Raw genomic sequence first — 18735 nt, forward strand, 5'->3', positions numbered from 1 at the left:
AGCTGTGGAATCAGGGAATCATGGAATCAGAATCATGGAATCATGGAACCATAGAATCCTAGAGTCATAGAGTCATAGAATAGTTTGGGTTGGAAGGAGCCTTCAAAGGTTCCAGTCCAGCCCACCTGAAATGAGCAGGGACATTTCCAATGAGATCAGGTTGCTCAGAGCCCCATCCAACCAACCAGACCTCAAATATTTACAGGAATGGGGCATCCAGCATCTCTCTGAGGAGCCTGTGCCAGTCCTTCACCACCCTTAGGATAAAAAACTTCTTCCCTTGGAAGCCACTTCTCCTTATCCCATGGAATCTTGGATGGTGATAGGCCCTAGCACAGAGTGCCCAGAGAAGCTGTGGCTGCCCCTGGATCCCTGGAAGTGTCCAAGGTGAGGTTGGACAGGGCTTGCAGCCCTGGGACAGTGGAAGTTGTCTCTGCCCATGGCAGGGGGTGGCACAGGATGAGCTTTAAGGTCCCTTCTACCCAAACTCTTCTGTGCTTCTGTGATTTTATGACTCAGATAAATGATGTGGCTTCACTGGGAGGGTAAATCTGGCACCTCCATCTGGGAAGGAGTTTATTAGTAACTAATAATGGGCTGGAGGATGCAGATGCAGACACTCTCCAGAGAGATGGCAGCAGGACTTGTTTGTCATGCCTGACGATTTCCTGCCCTTTTTATTTTAACCTCTTGTCTTGGTTTGGAAAGACAGGAGTCTGCTAAGGAAGACAGGAGCCTTCCCTGAAATGGAGAATGTAAACCCTCCCCACCCCTCTGAATTGCTATAAATTTTAAATTAAGGGGCTCTCAGGCAAAAATATGGGAGCAGGAAATAACAGTTCTTTATTAAGGAAGAAAAATAAAAGGATAAAATGAACAATGCAATACACTAGAACAACACTGACAGAGTCAGAACCCAACCTGACACCCTGTGGGTCAGGGTGTTGGTGGCAGTCCCATTGGAATTGTGGCTGCAGCCCTCCTGCAGTGTCAGGGGTGGTTCTGCTGGAGCAGGGATCCTGTAGAGAAGGATGGATTCTTCCTCTGAAGATCCAGTGGAAGGAGAGGCAGCTGCTGTTCCTCTGGGGAATCCAGTGCAGAAGCCGTGCTGGTGTCTCAAAAATCTCTGGATTATATCTGGGTAGGAATGCTTGGCTCCTCCCTCTGGGCTCACATCTCCCAATGGATGCTGTAGTTCTTATCAGCCATGCAGTGACATTCAATAGCTATTATCAGCAATGTCCCCTCCTGAGGGAGGCGTGAATGTGGTCACTCAAAGAGAGAGATAAGGCAAACTGCCCACTTGACAAACGTAATCTGCCATACAGATGGGATTTGAAAACATTGCAGTCTGGAACATCTCTGTATCCATAAACAGCACCATGGCTCTTCTCCCTGCACCCAGCTCAGTGGATACTCACAATCCCCTGTGCTGGGGATGTTCTCTGTCTGTGCTGGCCCCTGTGTATGCCCAGGAGGTTCCAGAGATGCAGACCAGACCCACACCATGGCCATGACTGCCACTACACTGACTAAATGAACATTTTCCTCTGCAGGCACACATTTCCTTATTTCCTACTTCTTTATGAGCATGCCCACTGCCCCAGCAAATGCTTAGTGCAGGATGACTGATCCTAGAAGAGGTCACTTGTGTGATGGGATCTTCCTCCTGCCTGGATGAGTCACCAAAAGCCCCAAGGTGGGGACACACAGAGCTCTGTGTCCCCCAAAGTCTTCCATTGTGCTGCCTGGAGAAACAGCCTCACCCTCAAGCAATTACAGAAAAGCCCAGTGTGTTTTTGGCTCCCAGGAAAGCTCAAATGGACTGTGGAAAAGCTGGGTGAGGGTGCGGTCCCTGCTGCAGGCAGAGCAAGGCAGAGAGAGCAGACAGGTAGGATTAAATTTGGCCTTAAATGGAAGGACAGTTCTAGTTTCCTCATCCCTCAACATCAGTGTCATGAGAGGGCAGAGGGGACAGCAGCACAACCACCCTGTGCCATGGCAGCTGTGTTCCCTGTCCCCTCCCACAGCCCAGCCTGGGGCTGGGCTTGCTGGTACAGCCTCAGAATGAACACTTTGCAATCATATAAAGATGAACAAAATCCCACCAAGCTATTAAAGTGCTGGTGATTTATTGTTCATGGAGCCATTGAATGGTTTGGGTTGGAAGGGACCTTAAGTACATCCACCTTAGGAAGGGCAGGGACACCTCCCACTATCCCAGGCTGCTCCAAGCCCTGACCAGCCTGGCCTTGGGCACTTCCAGGGATCCAGGGGCAGCCACAGCTTCTCTGGGCTCCCTGTGCCAGGGCCCCACCACTGTCACTCAGTCTGTCAGTGGGCAGAGCCTGCCTGTGGGAACCCAGAACATCCCTCTGGCTGTCCGGGACTGCCAGGACCCCTGCCAGGGGCTCAGGGACCCTGGCACAGAGCCCAGGATGCCCCTGTGGGTTTGATTATGACCATGGAGCAAATTACCAACCTTACATGAAGATCTGCAAGCCACAACAGTTTAGATAGAATAATAGTGAGGTTATCACAGGGCCTAAAAGTAGATTTTTGGGGGTTTTGGTATGGGGGTTCAGAGGGCAAGATGGAGGAATCTGGGCATGTCCAGCCTTTCTCCTTCTTCTTCTTCTTGGCCTCCATCTTCTGCTGTGATGTTGGCACTTTTAGATTGGTTTAAAGTAGAAGCTCACTGTCTAACATAGGTGATAGGTATTGGAAAGGAATTGTAAATATTGTACATGTAGTTTTTAGTATAAAGACATAACACTGCCCAGGGCAGGCAGAGTGCCTGGAACTGTCCTGCTGGATGGACCTTGGCTGGACAGGAAAAAGAATTTTGTAGATAAGAAACATTTAACAACCTTGAGACTGAGAAATGAATATCTCTGACTCCTTCTTCAAGCACTGGACTGGGAAAAGAGACTTTCTGACACATCTCGGGGTCACTGTGACCAGTTAAAGACCCCGACAGCTGCCTTTTGCTAGATGTGTGTGCTACCAAAATTATGTCCATGGCTTTTGCAGAGGTGCAAAGCCCCTCTCTGTGCACACCAGCTGCACCCAAGGTGACCTTGCAGGTTCTTTTAGGCATCCCTTGTTCTGGAGGATGGTCCCTGGCAGTGACAGCACTGTCCCTGGGAATGACTGCAGGAACCAGGGAGCTGGGAAAGTCTGGATAGCCTTGCAAGCCACCTTCCCTCCCCACTTACCTCCCCAACCAGTTATATCCTTCCAGCCCTTCCTCCTCTAAGATAATTAAGGGCACAGGAGAAATTAAGCTAATTCTGTTGGGGCTGCTGCATGCCTCTTATCATCAGCTCTGCCTTCCCTCCTTCCCGTGTATGTGTAATTAAAGCAGGTTTTTCTGCTGTAAGATAAAACACCCTGTTCTTCCAGACCAGTTTCAGTCACAACAATGCTTGGCCTAAACTTTTAGTCCTTCTCATGGAAACTCCTCAAAAACTCATCCAGAATGCTCAGCTGCCTGTGGATTCAGGGTGAATTCCCCTTCCCAGGGAGTGCCCAGGACAATCCTGCTGTGCAGGGCTGTCAGTCTGTCATGGGTCACTTTGGGTCACTGACTGACCCCTGCTGCAATCCCTGCCCAGCTGGCATTAAATGACAGCCTGTGCCATTTTTAAATGCTGCCATGGCACTCACCCTGGCAACGTTAAAACAGATCCCTGTGCCAAGCCCTGGGGCTGCTACAGCCACCCTGAGCATTGGGAACAGATTTAGGAGAGGCAGACAGCAAAACAGCACCAGAGGGCACAAGGACAGCATGAGGCCCTTCCTTCCTTCTTCTTTTCCTTTTCCTTTTCCTTTTCCTTTTCCTTTTCCTTTTCCTTTTCTTTTCCCCATCTGTATGGCAGCTGTCTTCTGTTCAGAGGGCAGTTTTCCTTATCTCTTCCACAACTGAGGGGACATCTGCTGATAACAGCTATTGAATGTCACTGCATGGCTGATAAGAACTACAGCATCCCATTGGGAGATGTGAGACCAGAGGGAGGAGCCAAGCATTCCTACCCAGATATAATCCAGAGGTTTTTGAGACACCAGCACGGCTTCTCCACTGGATTCCCCAGAGGAACAGCAGCTGCCTCTCCTTCCACTGGATCTCCAGAGGAAGAATCCATCCTTCTCTACAGGATCCCTGCTCCAGCAGAACCACCCCTGACACTGCAGGAGAGCTGAGCCACAATTCCAATGGGACTGCCGCCAGCACCCTGACCCACAGGGTGTCAGGTTGGGTTCTGACTCTGTCAGTGTTGTTCTAGTGTACTGCATTGTTTATCTTTTTATTTTTCTTTCCTATTAAAGAACTGTTATTCCTGCTCCCATACTTTTTGCCTGAGAGCCCCTTAATTTAAAATTTACAGCAATTTGAAAAAATTGGGAGGGTTTATATTTTCCATTTCAGGGGAGGTTCCTGCCTTCCTTAGCAGCCTCCTGTCTTTCCAAACCAAGATGGGGCCCCAGAGCTGGACACAGCACTGCAGGTGCAGTCTCACAAGGACAGAGCAGACTGGAACTGTCCCCTCACTCTGCTTCCTGGCTGGGTTTATGAGACTCCAGCCAGGCAGTGCTTTATCAAACCTTGGGTCAGTGCCCCTCTCCCTCCCTTCTTAGCCTGTTGTCTCAGGTTCAAGGGCACAATTCCCACAGTGTAAAGAGTCACAGGGTGATAGCTGAGCCCTGGTTGCTGCATTTCCCAGTACCAGGTGTTCCTCACAAAGGCAAGGTGGCATTTTCACTTCATTTCTTTCACTACAGCTATAGGTGTCCATTCCTTATCTCTTTAAGGCCCCTGTAAGTCCCAGGATGAAGACCAGGGGTAAGGGTCACTTGAAAAGGAATTTTTTAGCACAAGGTTGCAATGATGTCACAGATAGCGCTCAACCCAGGATCACCCAATTCCCCCATAAGTCAGAAGGATTTTTGTGGGGAAAAAAACTGTTTTCCTAAGTGCTTTTTTTTTTCTTCCTGAGAGTTCAGGCTCAGCAGGATTGGCTGCCTCTCCCAAAAGCTCTGTGTCAGGTTAGGCCAGCTCTGAATTTGTTCCTGCAGCTGGTTTTTGTGACCACACTCCCTTAAATAGGAGCTGAGCAACAATTGCAGGCAATATTGTGGTTGCCCCTGCCAGCACCTGGAGGCTTTACTACAAGGTGGTTATTGATCCTGGTAGATAACAGCCTTTCCTGTGGAAACCAACAGTATCTCCCACAGATGATTAGGCTGTAAATTATTGGGGATTATTTTCATAACTTTGGACTTGGCTCCAGTTTGTTGTCTTTTTCTGAGGGAAGAAATAGTCATGGTTTATTTTCATAAGAATCTTCTTAAGGCTTATTGATGGGAGTCAATTTCAGGGCTCATTTAAATGAGACACATCCTCAAAGCCTTTGCTGAATCAAAGCTCAGAGCTCTCCTAGCATTTCAAGCTTTTCTTTTTTTTCCTTTTTTTCTTTTTCCTTCCACTTCACCTTTTAGTTACGTGATCCTGAGGGCAGAGATGGTGTGATAGGAGCTCCAGCTGTGAGGCTGGGGGTGCTGGGATTGCCAGCAGGATGAAACTGGTGATAAGGCACAGCTCCCTCCTGTGATAGGTGCTCCCAGTGCTGGCTGCATTTGATCCTGAACCATGCAAAACAAGAGGAACATTGCATTCCTCTGCCTCCTATTCATGTATTTCACCACAAGGGCTGTTCTCTGGCTGCTCCACGGTGGGTGTGAAAGATTATCATCTGCCACAGCAGAGCCAAACTCTGGCTGCAGATAATTATGCAGAAGGTATCTCATCCTCCCCGGGGTCACTCTTCTACCAAGTGTTTTCACTCAATCTGCCAGTTTTTTGGGGGAGATAAACCTGCTTGAGCATGTCTCCTGAGCTGCAGAGCAGAGCTGTTAATATTGGATAGAGCTGGCTGCTCATTTCCTCTTCTACCTGCTCTCCTCTGTGCTTTTGACAACAAAAAAGAGAAATGCTTTGTGCTTCTTAAACTGCAGTGAGGATGTTCCCATTCCTCATAGCATGAAAGCACCATGGCAAAGAGACACTCAGCCACTAAAGCTTGGTTTGGAATGCAAAGATGTGCCCAAAACAGCATCTTCTGTCTCCAGTATTTGTCAGTTCATTAGGAGATGAGGGGATCAATGATCATAAAATCCTAAAATGGTTTGGGCTGGAAGGGACCTTAAAGATAATTTCATTCCACTCTCCTGCCATGGCAGGGACACATTCCACTATCCCAGGGTGCTCCAATCCCTGCCCAACCTGGCCTCGGGCACTTCCAGGGATCCAGGGGCAGCCACAGCTTCTCTGGGCACCCTGTGCCAGGGCCTCCCTGTGGTGGTGTTCACAGGGGTCTGAGGATGAGGGAAGAGATGAGAACGTTCACTTCATGTTTCAGAAGGCTGATTTATTATTTCATGATATATATTATATTAAAACTATACTAAAAGAATAGAAGAAAGGATTTCATCAGAAGGCTGGCTAAGAATAGAAAAAGAAAGGTAACAAAGGTTTGTGTCTCAGACAGAGTCCAAGCCAGCTGGGCTGTGATTGGCCATTAATTAGAAACAACCACATGAGACCAATCACAGATGCACCTGTTGCATTCCACAGCAGCAGATAATCATTGTTTACATTTTGTTCCTGAGGTCTCTCAGCTTTTGAGGGGAAAAAATCCTAAGGAAAGGATTTTTCATAAAAGATGTCTGTGACACCTCCCCACCCTCTCAGGGATGGATTTCCACCTGACATCTCATCCAAACATCCCCTCTGCCAGTTTAAATGCATTGCCCCTTGTTCTGTCTCCTCATGCTGTTGTCAAAAACCCTTCTGCAGCTCCCCTGTACCCTTATTTATTGATGAAGCCAAATGGCCTCTTCTTTGGGCTTGTCCCCTTCCCACAGTCCACAGAGGAACCTGCAGACCATGTTCAGATCCCTCCAGGTAAGGGAGAGATCACCTCACCCAGGATTTTCACAGGAGTTCTCTGTGCCCAGGCTCCCTTCAGAGCCAGGGGTGAGAAAATGGCAGTCCCTGAGGGAACCTAATTTAAATGTCAGTTTTGGGATTAAGGTAATCATGTTCCAGCAGTTCCCATTGCTCTCCACTGTTACAAGCGGGGTTTTGAACATCCCAGAGAGACAAACTCCCCACCAGTGCTTGCTGTGAGTGTTGTGGTCCCCTCTCCCAGTGAGATGCAGTCTGTCGTCATGGGAGGAGCAACAGAAGATGGGTAAATTTTGGTTATTTCCTTTTCCCCTCACTGTCACTGAAGGACAAGGAAGGCAGCTCAGACTGTCTGCTCCTCTCAGGGCTTCTGGCTTCATCTTTTTACTGCTGTGATTATTAATTGATCAAATAGAGAAGCAGAAGAGGGTTTGGGATGTGTGACTGCCATCCCAGCTGGTGAGATGAGCAGACTCAAAGCAGAGAATTGGTCCTGCTCCTGCAAAGGGCCCTCTTAAGATGTCTAAAGCTGCATGGACCAATCATTTTGTATTAAGTTGATTTGGCACAGTTTGCTCTTCTGCCTCTTTCATAGAGAAGAGCAGCCTTCCTCCAGAAACTGAAAGCCACCAGCATTTTCCAGAAGTGGGCAATGACAAAAGAAAAGGAAAATAGAAAACCAGCCATAAAAAAAACCCCAAAAAAACCCCACCAAAAAACAAACAACAAAACCTTTTAAATAGCAGCTGAAAGACATATCATGCAGCTTCCAGGGAACTCAGACAAACCTTGAGATGCTCCAGCCAGCAGAGGTGAAAATGGAAATGTAGGAAGTGTGGTGTGAAATTGCAGGACCCTCCTGGCTCTGCAGCCCGCGCCTTGGCGTGATTCTGGAGTGCAGATTTAGCACAGCATCCTGGGAGAGCACATTTCAGTTCCTGCATTTCATTCATTTTTATGCCTTTCTAATGCAGATGCAGCTGAACTATACCATTGATTCATGCACACACCTCTTTTCCATATAGATGATGACTGCATCAAAGGAGCCAGCGCTCTGAAATAGCACACAGTGAAATACCACAGCAATTCTCATTTGGAGTCTATAGTGGGAGAGCAATTTCCAAAAATGAAGGGCAAGGTTCCTAATCCATAGCAGCTTTCTGCCAGAGAGATGTGGGAGAGAAGAAACAGGATGCATCCTGCATGAATCATCGCTGTAACCACCCTGGATTTATTAACTGAAATTATGAGGAATAACCAAAAGTGATTAAAAGCTCAGATGTCTGCTGAAAGGCGTCGCCTCAGGCACTGGCTGTTGTGAGATAGTGCCACAGTCTTCCTGTTGATTTCAAAGAATTGAGGGCAAAAAGGTCAAGCTTTCAAGAGCAAATAATTCATTGTTTAAAATTATGGGACAGCCACCTATCACAGAGAGGGGTAAAGACATTCCCAGGTCCTGGGAACCTTGTCCTTCCCCAAAACAGGGTGACTACAACCACCCCTTCTCCTTTCCACTCACCAGCTCACGGGTATTTGCACAGCTGCTGCCTCCCACTCCTGCCTTAGAGACCCCAAATTCCCCCTTCATTTCCACCACCACCACCTGTAGATTCATCCTCCACGTCCTTTGCATGGAGAATGTCCAGGTTTGGGGCCAGTTTTTGGCAGAGCAGTCACAGTTTCTCCTCGAGGTTCTTCCTCCAGGTGTTGCTTTGTGACCCCATCCCAGACTGCCTGGCCAGGAGAAGGGCACAAGCCACCCCCACACTGGAATAAATTTCTGTATCCAAAATTATGCTCAGTGCTGCACGTTCTGAGCTGCTTCTTTGACCTTGCCCCAAAACAATCCCTGAGGTCCCAGAAGCTGGGAGCTCTGTGAGCTCAGGGGGTGTGAAGGAGCCGTGGGGTGATCGGTGGAAGGAGCAGGAGAACTTTTCTTGCCCTTCAAGTCACATCCCTTGTAGTGCCCTCACTCCATATTTTACGAGCTTATTTGTGCATTCAAATTCTCCTGGGTTGTGTCCTGGCTATCACGGGTTCCAAATCAAAATTCCTGCTTTATCCAGCTGGTTCTGCAGGGCTGTCCTTGGCAGCTGGCTCCTGCAGGCTCCTGGAGGGAATCAGGGATGCTGATTTCCTTTGCTGGTCATCTCCCAATATCAGCTTCCCCTTTCACTGTCCTTGGACATCTTCACTGTGCCCAGGCTCCAGAGCCCTCCCTGCTGTGCTTCAGCCCCATGAGCTCCCTTTGGGATAAGAGTGCAGGAATTTTTTCCCTCCATCTGCCACATCCTGGCCTGAGCTCTACCCACTCTCAGCCTCATCCAGATCTCCCAGGAGGAGCTTTATGGTCCTGAACAGGGAAATCATCACTGCAGTGAGAAATGCTGGAGAGTCCAGAGCACCTCCTGAGTGCCCTGAACAAGCTGGAAGAGAAGTTTCACTGGGTGACATCAAGGACACACATCAAGGACTCTCAGTGAAGTTTGGGGCACACAGCCCTCTCTCTCTGTGCTCACTTCATGGGTGGCTCTGTTTTTCTGTCCCTTTTGGCCAGCTGCTGATGGAGAAGTGAGGAGGGAAGCAGAGATGGAGATGTTCCTCCCACAGGGGTCTGCTTCTCCTTGGGCAGCCCTGAGGATCTGGAGATAACAATGTGTGTTTCTCCTGTATTTTAGAGAGGCAGGGAAGCTCAGAGGCTCAGAGCCAAGTCACCAGCCAGGTCATTTCCATTTCATGATGTCAGAGCTCAGGCAGAGGGAGGAGAAGGTTTTTGTTTTGCTGGTTTTGTTTTGAGGGTTTTCTGTTTGTTGGTTTTTCCCTTCCCTGTGCTCAACAGGCACAGTAACACTTCAGCATCCTGGAAAACACAGCAGAGGTAGGTGGCTCTACCCAAGAGCAAAACAGCCTAAATTGTAGCCCTTCAAGACAGGGCCATCCTGTCAATAGGAGGGTTTCTGTATAAACCAGCCAAGGGGTGAAAAATCTGGAAGGGATGGGCTTGGATTTACCAGGCATGAAGGGAGGGTGAGGAATTCCTGGGATCAAGGACTGGAAAGGGCATCTCCATGGTCTGCATGGCTCAGCTCTGGGCTCTGCATCCTTGAAGGCTCTCCCCACATTCAGGGCTGTTCATCTGGGGAGGCTGGATACCCACTCCTTGCTATTTTTAAAGCTGAATGTTAATATCTTTAATTGCCAGAGCTCCAGGAAGGGAGCCAGAGCTAAAAAGTATCTACTAAGAAACTGCCAAGAAACACTGTTAAACAGGATCTAGGAAAAAAGCCAGGCACAAAAATTTATGATCTTTATCTCTGCAATAATAATTTCTCAGTGGTCAACCAAGGAGCAGAACAAAGGTCACTGGTTTTGTATCAGCTGGAGTTTGTGAAATCCTTTGTTTCCTTCACTCTGAGCTTGTCCTGTGGATCTCTACAAATGAACACAAAAACCTGACAGTCCTCACTGACCCATTTGTCCCCATTCTTTCCCCAAGACCCAAAAACTGCAATTCCAGATCAGAGACCCTTCCCAGCACAGGGAAAAGCCCAGCCTGGATCCTCATCTTGTTTCACCTCATTTACTAAACAAGATATCCATAGGAATGGTCCAGTGAACTTCTGTGTTGCTAAAGCCACCTCACATGAACAGTCATGTTGATTCTATCTAAGAATTTTGCATTTGCACAGTTGCAAGAGCCAACCTCATCTCAGGTTTCCTTTTTTCCAGCATGATGGGGGACAAGCAAGGGATCCACGGAGACTTCTGCAAATAAATTAAAGGAGAAGAAGCTGCTTTTTTATTATTATTTCCTGGTTCTATAGTGGAAACAATTCTAGGCAAAATATACACAGTTTGCTTCTTGACATGGCTGCCAAGATTCCCAACTTTACAACGAGGATCAGATTTCAGAATGCTTCCAAACCAACCCCCACAAAAAAAAAAAATAATTGACTATCCAGGAAACTCTTGGCTTTGGATGTTGTTTATTTTTAAGGTAAAGTTCTGATCCCAGTGAACTGCAGAGGGGAACTTTGAAAATACGATCTCTGTGAGCCTGAATGACTCAGGGGGTGGCATCCAGTGCCTACACACAGGAGCCTGGTGCCATCTGAGATGCCCCTGTGCATCTGAGACATCCCACAGAGCTGGCAAAGGGACACAGAGCCCAGGGAAGACAAGCAGGAGCTGGAGTCTGGGTCTGGATACCCCAGAGCTCCTATCTTGGCTCTGGGAATGGTGTTTGGACAGCCCAGCCCAGCCCTAACACACACATATAAAATGTATATAATCAAATCAATCAGCCACTCAATCAATCACGGGAGATACTTCCAGATCTTGGGGTTTCATGTCAGCTCTGGAGGCAATTTAAGCAGCATTTCAACACTCAGGGCTGTGTTAGAAACACACTATTTGCTTCACTGACACTTCCAAGCATGCTGAAGCACTCAGCTGGCCCAGGCTCCCTGCTCCCACCCTTGCTGCTCACATCCTCTCCTCCATCCTCTGTTCCTTCTGCAGCTCTACCACAGATTACAAGAGAAAAAGCAGAGTTTTTTGGGTTTTTTTTTCCAAAGAAGAGGTGTGCAAAATGCAGGAGGCAAAGACTTTCCACTGGGCAAGGCTGTGATGAGGTTTATAGCACCCTCAGGGGCTGTAGAAGGGGCTGGCACACGAAGCACCAGCAGCTCTGGGGCAGCATTACCTCAGAAAGTCAGCGCCCTCATGGAAAAGGAGGATATTTTTAGTTTACCAGTGTATTTAAATCATCATGGAGTACATTAAAATTACAGTAATTATCCCACCTTCTCATGTGGGATCCTGGGAGGTGACGGATTGGTGGATCGTGTGCTCGTTGGAGTCATCTTTGGTGAGGTCCTTCTGAAAACAGAATTGTTTTGTTTTCCCCATTTCACAGCTGCAGCATTCCTGGCCCATTAATGCCTGTCATTTGAATTCTGGGATCTGTTCACAAACCACCCTTCCCTCTCCAGCAGCCAAGACAACCCTGTGACACCAACTCCTTCAGAACAAAAATGCATTTACACACTCCTGGAGTTGTGATTTCCACATGCTGATGTTTTCTGCATGGCAATATTTAACCTCTGAATTATTTCTGCTTCCCCCTGCATGGCTGCACTGAGGGGAAATGCAGGGAAACCTGATGGTCCCTGCTCTCATCTCACCAGTGCAGGGGATTTGTTCCACTGCAGCAGCAGCAGCTTTGGGAAAGAACTGTGAAAAAATGCAACTTTTTTCACAGAAAAAAAAAGAAAAAAAGATGCATTCTTTCCCGGATCAGAAGCTTCATGTTTCTGATTGCAAAGAAAAAAAAATAGGGAGGGATTGAACAGAAAAATCTTGACGAATAAATCATTTCCCTTATAAACTGTCATCACCAAATTCTGGCTATCTCCATTTTTAAACCCTCTCTTGAAGGATGGTGCATCTGATTTCAAGATGAGGTCTCTTCTTCTTTTTGTTCCTTTTCAGGAAAACAGGAATATTTTGTCTTAAAAATGGCTCCTGGTACTTCTGGATGGATCAGAGGTGGGGAGAAGTCCCCAGCATCTCTGCTGGTGGAGTTCCAGGTTTCTGCCAAGCCCTGAGCTGTCCCCAGCCCTGCAGCACCTTGCAGGTCCCCCAGCCCTGATGGTCCCAAACCCTGTGGCAGCTCTGCATCCCTGTGGGGTGGGAGATGTCCCCTCTGTCCTCTTCTGCATGTGGGGAGCCTTGCCAGCACCCGGCCATCCCCTGCCTCACACCCCTGCTCTCTGCCCCCTTCCCAGCTCCTCCAGCAGCATGGTCCTGATTATTTACTCTCTCTAAATGCTGCAGAAAAAGGCTGCTTCTCCTGAATACTAAGTAAGGAAGTGGGAAAAAAAAGCCCATTCCCTTTCTGGACTGTGTTTGGTCTGTGGTTTGAAGTTTGCTGTTGCTGCTGAAAGCTTTTTGACCCTTGTAGGTATTTGATCCAAGTGACCTCTGGTGTTTGGGGCACTGATACAGTCCCACACCGAGCTTCTTCTTGCACAGATCTTAAATATCTGTGCATCCATCTATCCATACATGTAACTACCTTCCTCTCTCTATCTCTCATTCCAGGGCTATCTGATCAGTTCTTGGCTTTCCTTACACTTCTTTCATCGAATTAATATCATTCCCCTGGGGATGTGTTCTCCCTCTCCTGATTTTCTCTTTTTACACCCTGTCATTTTCCTCTCACTGCTGACCTATTCCCCTTCCCTCCATGCTGCCAGTTTGCAGTTGCCTTATGTAACTATAATATTTTATATAGATATAGATATAGATATAGATATAGATATAGATATAGATATAGATATATAGATATATAGATATATAGATATATAGATATATAGATATATAGATATATAGATATAGTTATAGGTATAGGTATAGTTATATATAGTTATCTATATGTATAGTTATATACATATATAATAGAAATATATCATAATATATAAATACAATATATTATAAACCATAATATATATAATATAAATAAATATATAATATATTATCTACATTATATATAAATTATATTATATATTTATTTATATTATATATAAATATATAATATGCTATCTATAAAAATATATAGTATATATGGGGTACATATATAATATACTATATATATATATACAGTATATTTATTTTTAAATGGTGGGTTTTTGTTTTGGGGTCGGGGTTTTTTGATTTTTTGGGGTTTTTTGGTTGTTTTTTGTTGTTTTGTTTTGGGGTTTTTTGGTGGTTTTTATTTGTTTGTTTGTTTGTTTGTTGGGTTTTTTAAATTTTTTTTTGTGTGTTTTTTAGTTTGGTTTTTTTTTTTATTTCCACTCCTGTAAGGAGTCTGGCCCATTAATTTCCTGAGCTGCCAGCCCAGGCCTGGAGTCTCCTTGCCTGGTGCCACATCAGTTCGGCTGCTCAAACTTCACGGGGAACTGTTTCCAGCGCCCCGGCTGCACATCTGTAGCAGGAAGGAAATTCTTTCTGCAGCACTGGAAAAAATAAAGCTGCTTAGATTTCCCTCTCTCCCCCCCGCCCCCAGATGATGATATTCATCATTCAAACGTTTCAGCTGAGTGGGTGTTTAATTCAGAGTTTGGAGGAGACGTTTGGGGTGTGTTATGAGCTTTGCTGTTCAGCCTTTGCTCCAGCCAAGGTGGTGCTGCTTTTACCAAGGGCTTCTCCCAAACCTCTCAGAGCACCAACCTCAAATCCAGCAATGCTGGGGACCCTGATGTTCTCAGAACCAGCTGCTGGATTAAAACAGAGGATGTGTTTTTCCTCTATGAGGTTGTTATGTTGATAAATTAGAGCAGGGGGAAAACAGAGGATTTATCTGGCATGGCTTTAGCAGGACTTGAACAGCCAATGCCAGTTATGGGTCAAGTCCTGGTCTGAGGCATCACTGAGGACTTAAGGGCTTTGAAGATCATGAAAGGCCTAGAGGACAAGCCAAATGAGGAGCAGCTGAGGTCACTTGCCTTGTTCAGCCTGGAGAAGGGAGACTGAGAGGAGACCTGACCATTGTCTGTAGCTTGAAGGTCAGGTACTGCTCTCTGCTCTCTGGTGACCAGATACAGGATCTGAGGGAACAGCTGGAGCTGTGCCAGGGCAGGTCTAGGTTGGATATCATGGAAAGGCTCCACACTCAGAGGGTGTTTGGGCACTGGAACATTCTCCCCAGGGAATGGTCCTGGCCCCGAGGCTGCCAGAGCTCAGTGCTCTCAGCCATGGGGGCTGATTCTGTGCAGGACCAGGATCCTTGTGAGTCCCTTCCAACTCAGGATGTTCTGTGATTCAATGATTTTATGACCAGCTTTGCTGATGGGACCCAGAAGACCACATCAGCAAAGCTTCAGGAATTGACTCAAACTTTTCAGGGTTTCGCTTCCAGCCGTGCCAGGAAAATGTTTTCATTAACACCAAAAACCCCTCCAGCTTTTCCTTCTCAGAGTAAGCTGAGTATTCTCACCCACCACACCCTCAGGTGCCCACAAGGACTGAGATACCTTAGGAGAGGTTTTGTGCTGCAGCTTTTTGGTGACCTGTGCTCCCACATTTCATCCTGCACGTCATCTTCTCCTTGTTGGATCTTCTCCTTGTTGGAGGAGGAGAAGGACCATAAATGCCACTCATAGGATGCAGCCATGGGGGATAATCAGTTCAAACCTGAATGAACATGAAAAAAAGGGAGAGCCATGGAAGCAGGGCTGTTATTTTCAATAGGACATCAAAAGAAGCCAAGTCTTCAGGATGGACTACACACTCCTCTCCTTCAGAGTAAAAACCAACGTTTTCAATCTCTGGTGTTGCCTTCCCATCTTTCTGAGCAAAAAATCAGGTGCTGAGGATATTGTTACTATTTATATAATTCACTATTTATACAATTCTTGCTGCAGCATGCACCAGCTTTGCCTGGAAATGGAGGATGAGCACAGGTCTAAATGTGTCACCAAATGTCAGAAAGTGCATTAAACTCTGGGAAACTCGAGGTGAGACACTGAGAGTTTTGGGCTGGTTTTGGAGGGTAATCAGCTGCCTTAACATGGAGGAAAAGGAAATAGCTGCCACTGAATTTGTGGGGCTGGAATTCAGATGATATTTAGAATACTAGTGAGGAAATATAAAGGGAAAAGTCACCCAGTCTGCTGCGCTGCCAAGATCTCCCTGGATTAGGTCTTGAAAAGCAGAATTTTTACACAGTTTCTGCTGAAGGAGAACAAACTCAGTCACAGACCTTATTTCTGAACACAGGCTGAAGAAGTGTAAAGATATGAGCAACTGTTGAAGTTGGCCCTGCTTTGAGCAGGGGGATGGATTGGATTATTTCCAGAGGTCTCTTCCAACCAGATTTTCTTCTATGATTCTATGGTTCTGTGCTAACATTTGCTGTATCTAGGTGGAAGCTGAATTCTGTGGCTGCTAAAATACAGGGGGCTAAAGAGTTTTGACCTTTAGGTCAGAGATCTTGTGGGAGACCTCATCCACCCACTCTCCTGCCAGGCTTTGGTTCCTTCTTTTTGATGAATAGAGAATTTGTACCAAATAGGTTTGGCAGTGCCTTGTACCATAGATATCATGGGCTTTTTTTTTTTCCTGAAAAGAGACAAATCTGGTCTAAATTAAAATATCAAGATCATCTTTCAGAAGTCTGTTGGAAAGGCAAAAGTAAGAACCATTGTTCTGTAACTGAATAACCAAACTCCAAGAGCCAGTTGACTGATCCAGGGCACATATTTGCATTCAATAATATGGACATTTATTGCACCTTGTGACCTACTGAAACATGAACAAGGGTTTTCCTTTCCCGGAATTTCACTGAGTTTCCTTCCAACACTGACCCAGACATTTGACATCATGAGCTTGGATTTTCCAGAGAAAACTCCTACCTGTCTTGTGACTTTCATTCTGTATCCTTTCTAGAGCAGCAAATACCCTAGTCCAGGTCATAAATCAGAGGTGGGAGGGAAAGGAAATTTTTTTCCTTAATACAGTTAAGAAAACCTCAGGTTTTGTGATGCTGAGGCACCCAGGGAAGGTGATGGGCAATTTTACACAAATACCAATGCTGAGCCAAACTCTGCATGAACAGCTTTAAGGGTCTGTGTCCAAGCACTCTTTTCTTCTTGGTTTGGTTCAGAGCAGGTAATTAGGTGTTTCCAGTTTGTTCTCCTGTCTCATGGTTGGTTTGGGGCTGAAATGATGCAACCCCAGCCTGTGGTGGTGGTGGTGAGCTGATCCCTTGTTGGGAGCTCTGTTGACTAATCCAGATGGATCCCAGGGTCAGGAGCCCAAATGATCCAACAAAAGTCTTCTCAGCCACATTTTCAGGTTGCATCTCCATTCCCACCACCTCTTAAAGCACTTTTAAAGACGATTCCTTCTCTGGTTGCTTCTTGCACAAATCCAGCCCTACCTGGGTGTGCTGAAATATAATTCCCTCAAACCTGCAGTCCCCATGTTGAAGATTGCAATGCAAGATGTTTTCCATTGCCATCTGTATGGCAGAGTATCTTTTGTCAAGTGGGCAGTTTGCCTTATCTCTCTCTTTGAGTGACCACAATCACACCTCCCTTGGGAGGGGACATTGCTGATAACAGCTATTGAATGTCACTGCATGGCTGATAAGAACTACAGCATCCCATTGGGAGATGTGAGCCCAGAGGGAGGAGCCAAGCATTCCTACCCAGATATAATCCAGAGGTTTTGAGACACCAGCACGGCTTCTCCACTGGATTCCCCAGAGGAACAGCAGCTGCCTCTCCTTCCACTGGATCTTCAGAGGAAGAATACATGCTTCTCTACAGGATCCCTGCTCCAGCAGAACCACCCCTGACACTGCAGGAGGGCTGAGCCACAATTCCAATGGGACTGCCACCAGCACCCTGACCCACAGGGTGTCAGGTTGGGTTCTGGCTCTGTCAGTGTTGTTCTAGTGTACTGCATTGTTTATCTTTTTATTTTCTTCCCTATTAAAGAACTGTTATTCCTGCTCCCACCTTTTTGCCTGAGAGCCCTTTCATCTAAAATTTATAGCAATTTGGAGGGGTGGGGAGGGTTTACATTCTCCATTTCAGGGGAGGCTCCTGCCTTCCTTAGCAGACTCCTGTCTTTCCAAACCAAGACACCCCAGGAGTTCAGTTCTGTGATTTTGGAGCCACAGGACAACAAGCAGAAGCCTGTCCTCCCCACTGAGCCTCTTGTCCCAGCCCACAAGCACTGCCAGTGCATGGCCCTGCTGCAGCTTTCCCCCGAACACAGGGGATGATGATGTCTAAAAGGGTTAAGACAAGATCAGGTGCCTCATGCTGCAGAAATGAGCCCTCCATAAAATAAAATAAAATAAAACAAAACAAAATACAGTGTTTTGGTGAGAGATCATGTTGAAAAGCAGGTCAGAGAGAACAATCAGCCTGTTCCACACAGGGAGCCTTCCATGACCTCTCCTCTAGCAGACATCCATGGTGTGGCCATCTACAGGCTGGTGAGATGAACCCTAATCCAAGAACACAGAGAGATTCCTCCTGGGACCTGGGAGAAGAGATTGGCCACATTCTTTCCCATCCTTGCTTTCAACTCTTTTGAGCTTGTTGGCTTGTTGCAGAGCAATAAAATAAATGTATGGCTGCTCCCTTGCCTGTCTCTGACTTTGAATAGGGCTCTGAAACACACAGCAGGAATGGTTTTGGGCTGCTTTAAAGCACAGATCACATGGTAAATTATTTATTTGCCTGTTTATACCCTGCAATAAAAAAATACACAAACAAAACCTTCCTTTTCTCCTCTTAAATGTCCCAATTTATGTGCATGGATAGTTTACACAACCCCCAGCTCAGTTTGTTTGGATCAAACTCAGTGTCTGAACAATTTTTAAGCACTTGGAGAGCTTCAGGGGCACAAACAAGTGCTGGTGCCCCTGGTCCTGCAGAGAGAGAACTGAGGAACCTTTGGAGCCAGCTCCTTGCCAAGGTCACAGGCAGAACAAGACTTCAGGTCCTGAAGAAGAGCAAACGTGGGAAGATCTGCAGAGAATCTGAACTTTGCAGGACCCAAGTCCAGAGGCTGTGGTGTCCTGCATTACATCTTGTTTGTTATTCTGACTGATTCACACTCCTTTTTTCCAGAGAGTTCCTTGGGTCAGAAGATTCTCTTTACAAATTTGCAGCCAGTGCAGGATAGCAGGATCTTTCTCTTGAGTAACATCCATCTTACATCTCCCTTCCTAACCTAAATGCTGAAGG

The 18735-nt window shown here is 46.5% G+C and overlaps 1 long non-coding RNA gene across 2 annotated transcripts in view; it reads right to left on the reverse strand.

Annotated features, from left to right (window-relative positions):
* Positions 1–8182, reverse strand: part of LOC113459828 (uncharacterized) — a 60863-nt gene extending 52681 nt beyond the window's left edge. Inside the window, exon 1 of one of the 2 annotated variants that reach the window (XR_003381393.2) lies at positions 7756–8181. This is a non-coding gene — a long non-coding RNA (uncharacterized LOC113459828). Of the gene's footprint in view, positions 1–7755 lie in introns of both variants that reach the window. The other variant, XR_003381392.2, reaches the window with a different exon arrangement.
* Between the last annotated feature and the right edge of the window lie 10553 nt (positions 8183–18735).

Source organism: Zonotrichia albicollis, chromosome 1 (genome assembly GCF_047830755.1).
Source record: "Zonotrichia albicollis isolate bZonAlb1 chromosome 1, bZonAlb1.hap1, whole genome shotgun sequence".
Taxonomy (NCBI): Eukaryota; Metazoa; Chordata; class Aves; order Passeriformes; family Passerellidae; genus Zonotrichia; species Zonotrichia albicollis.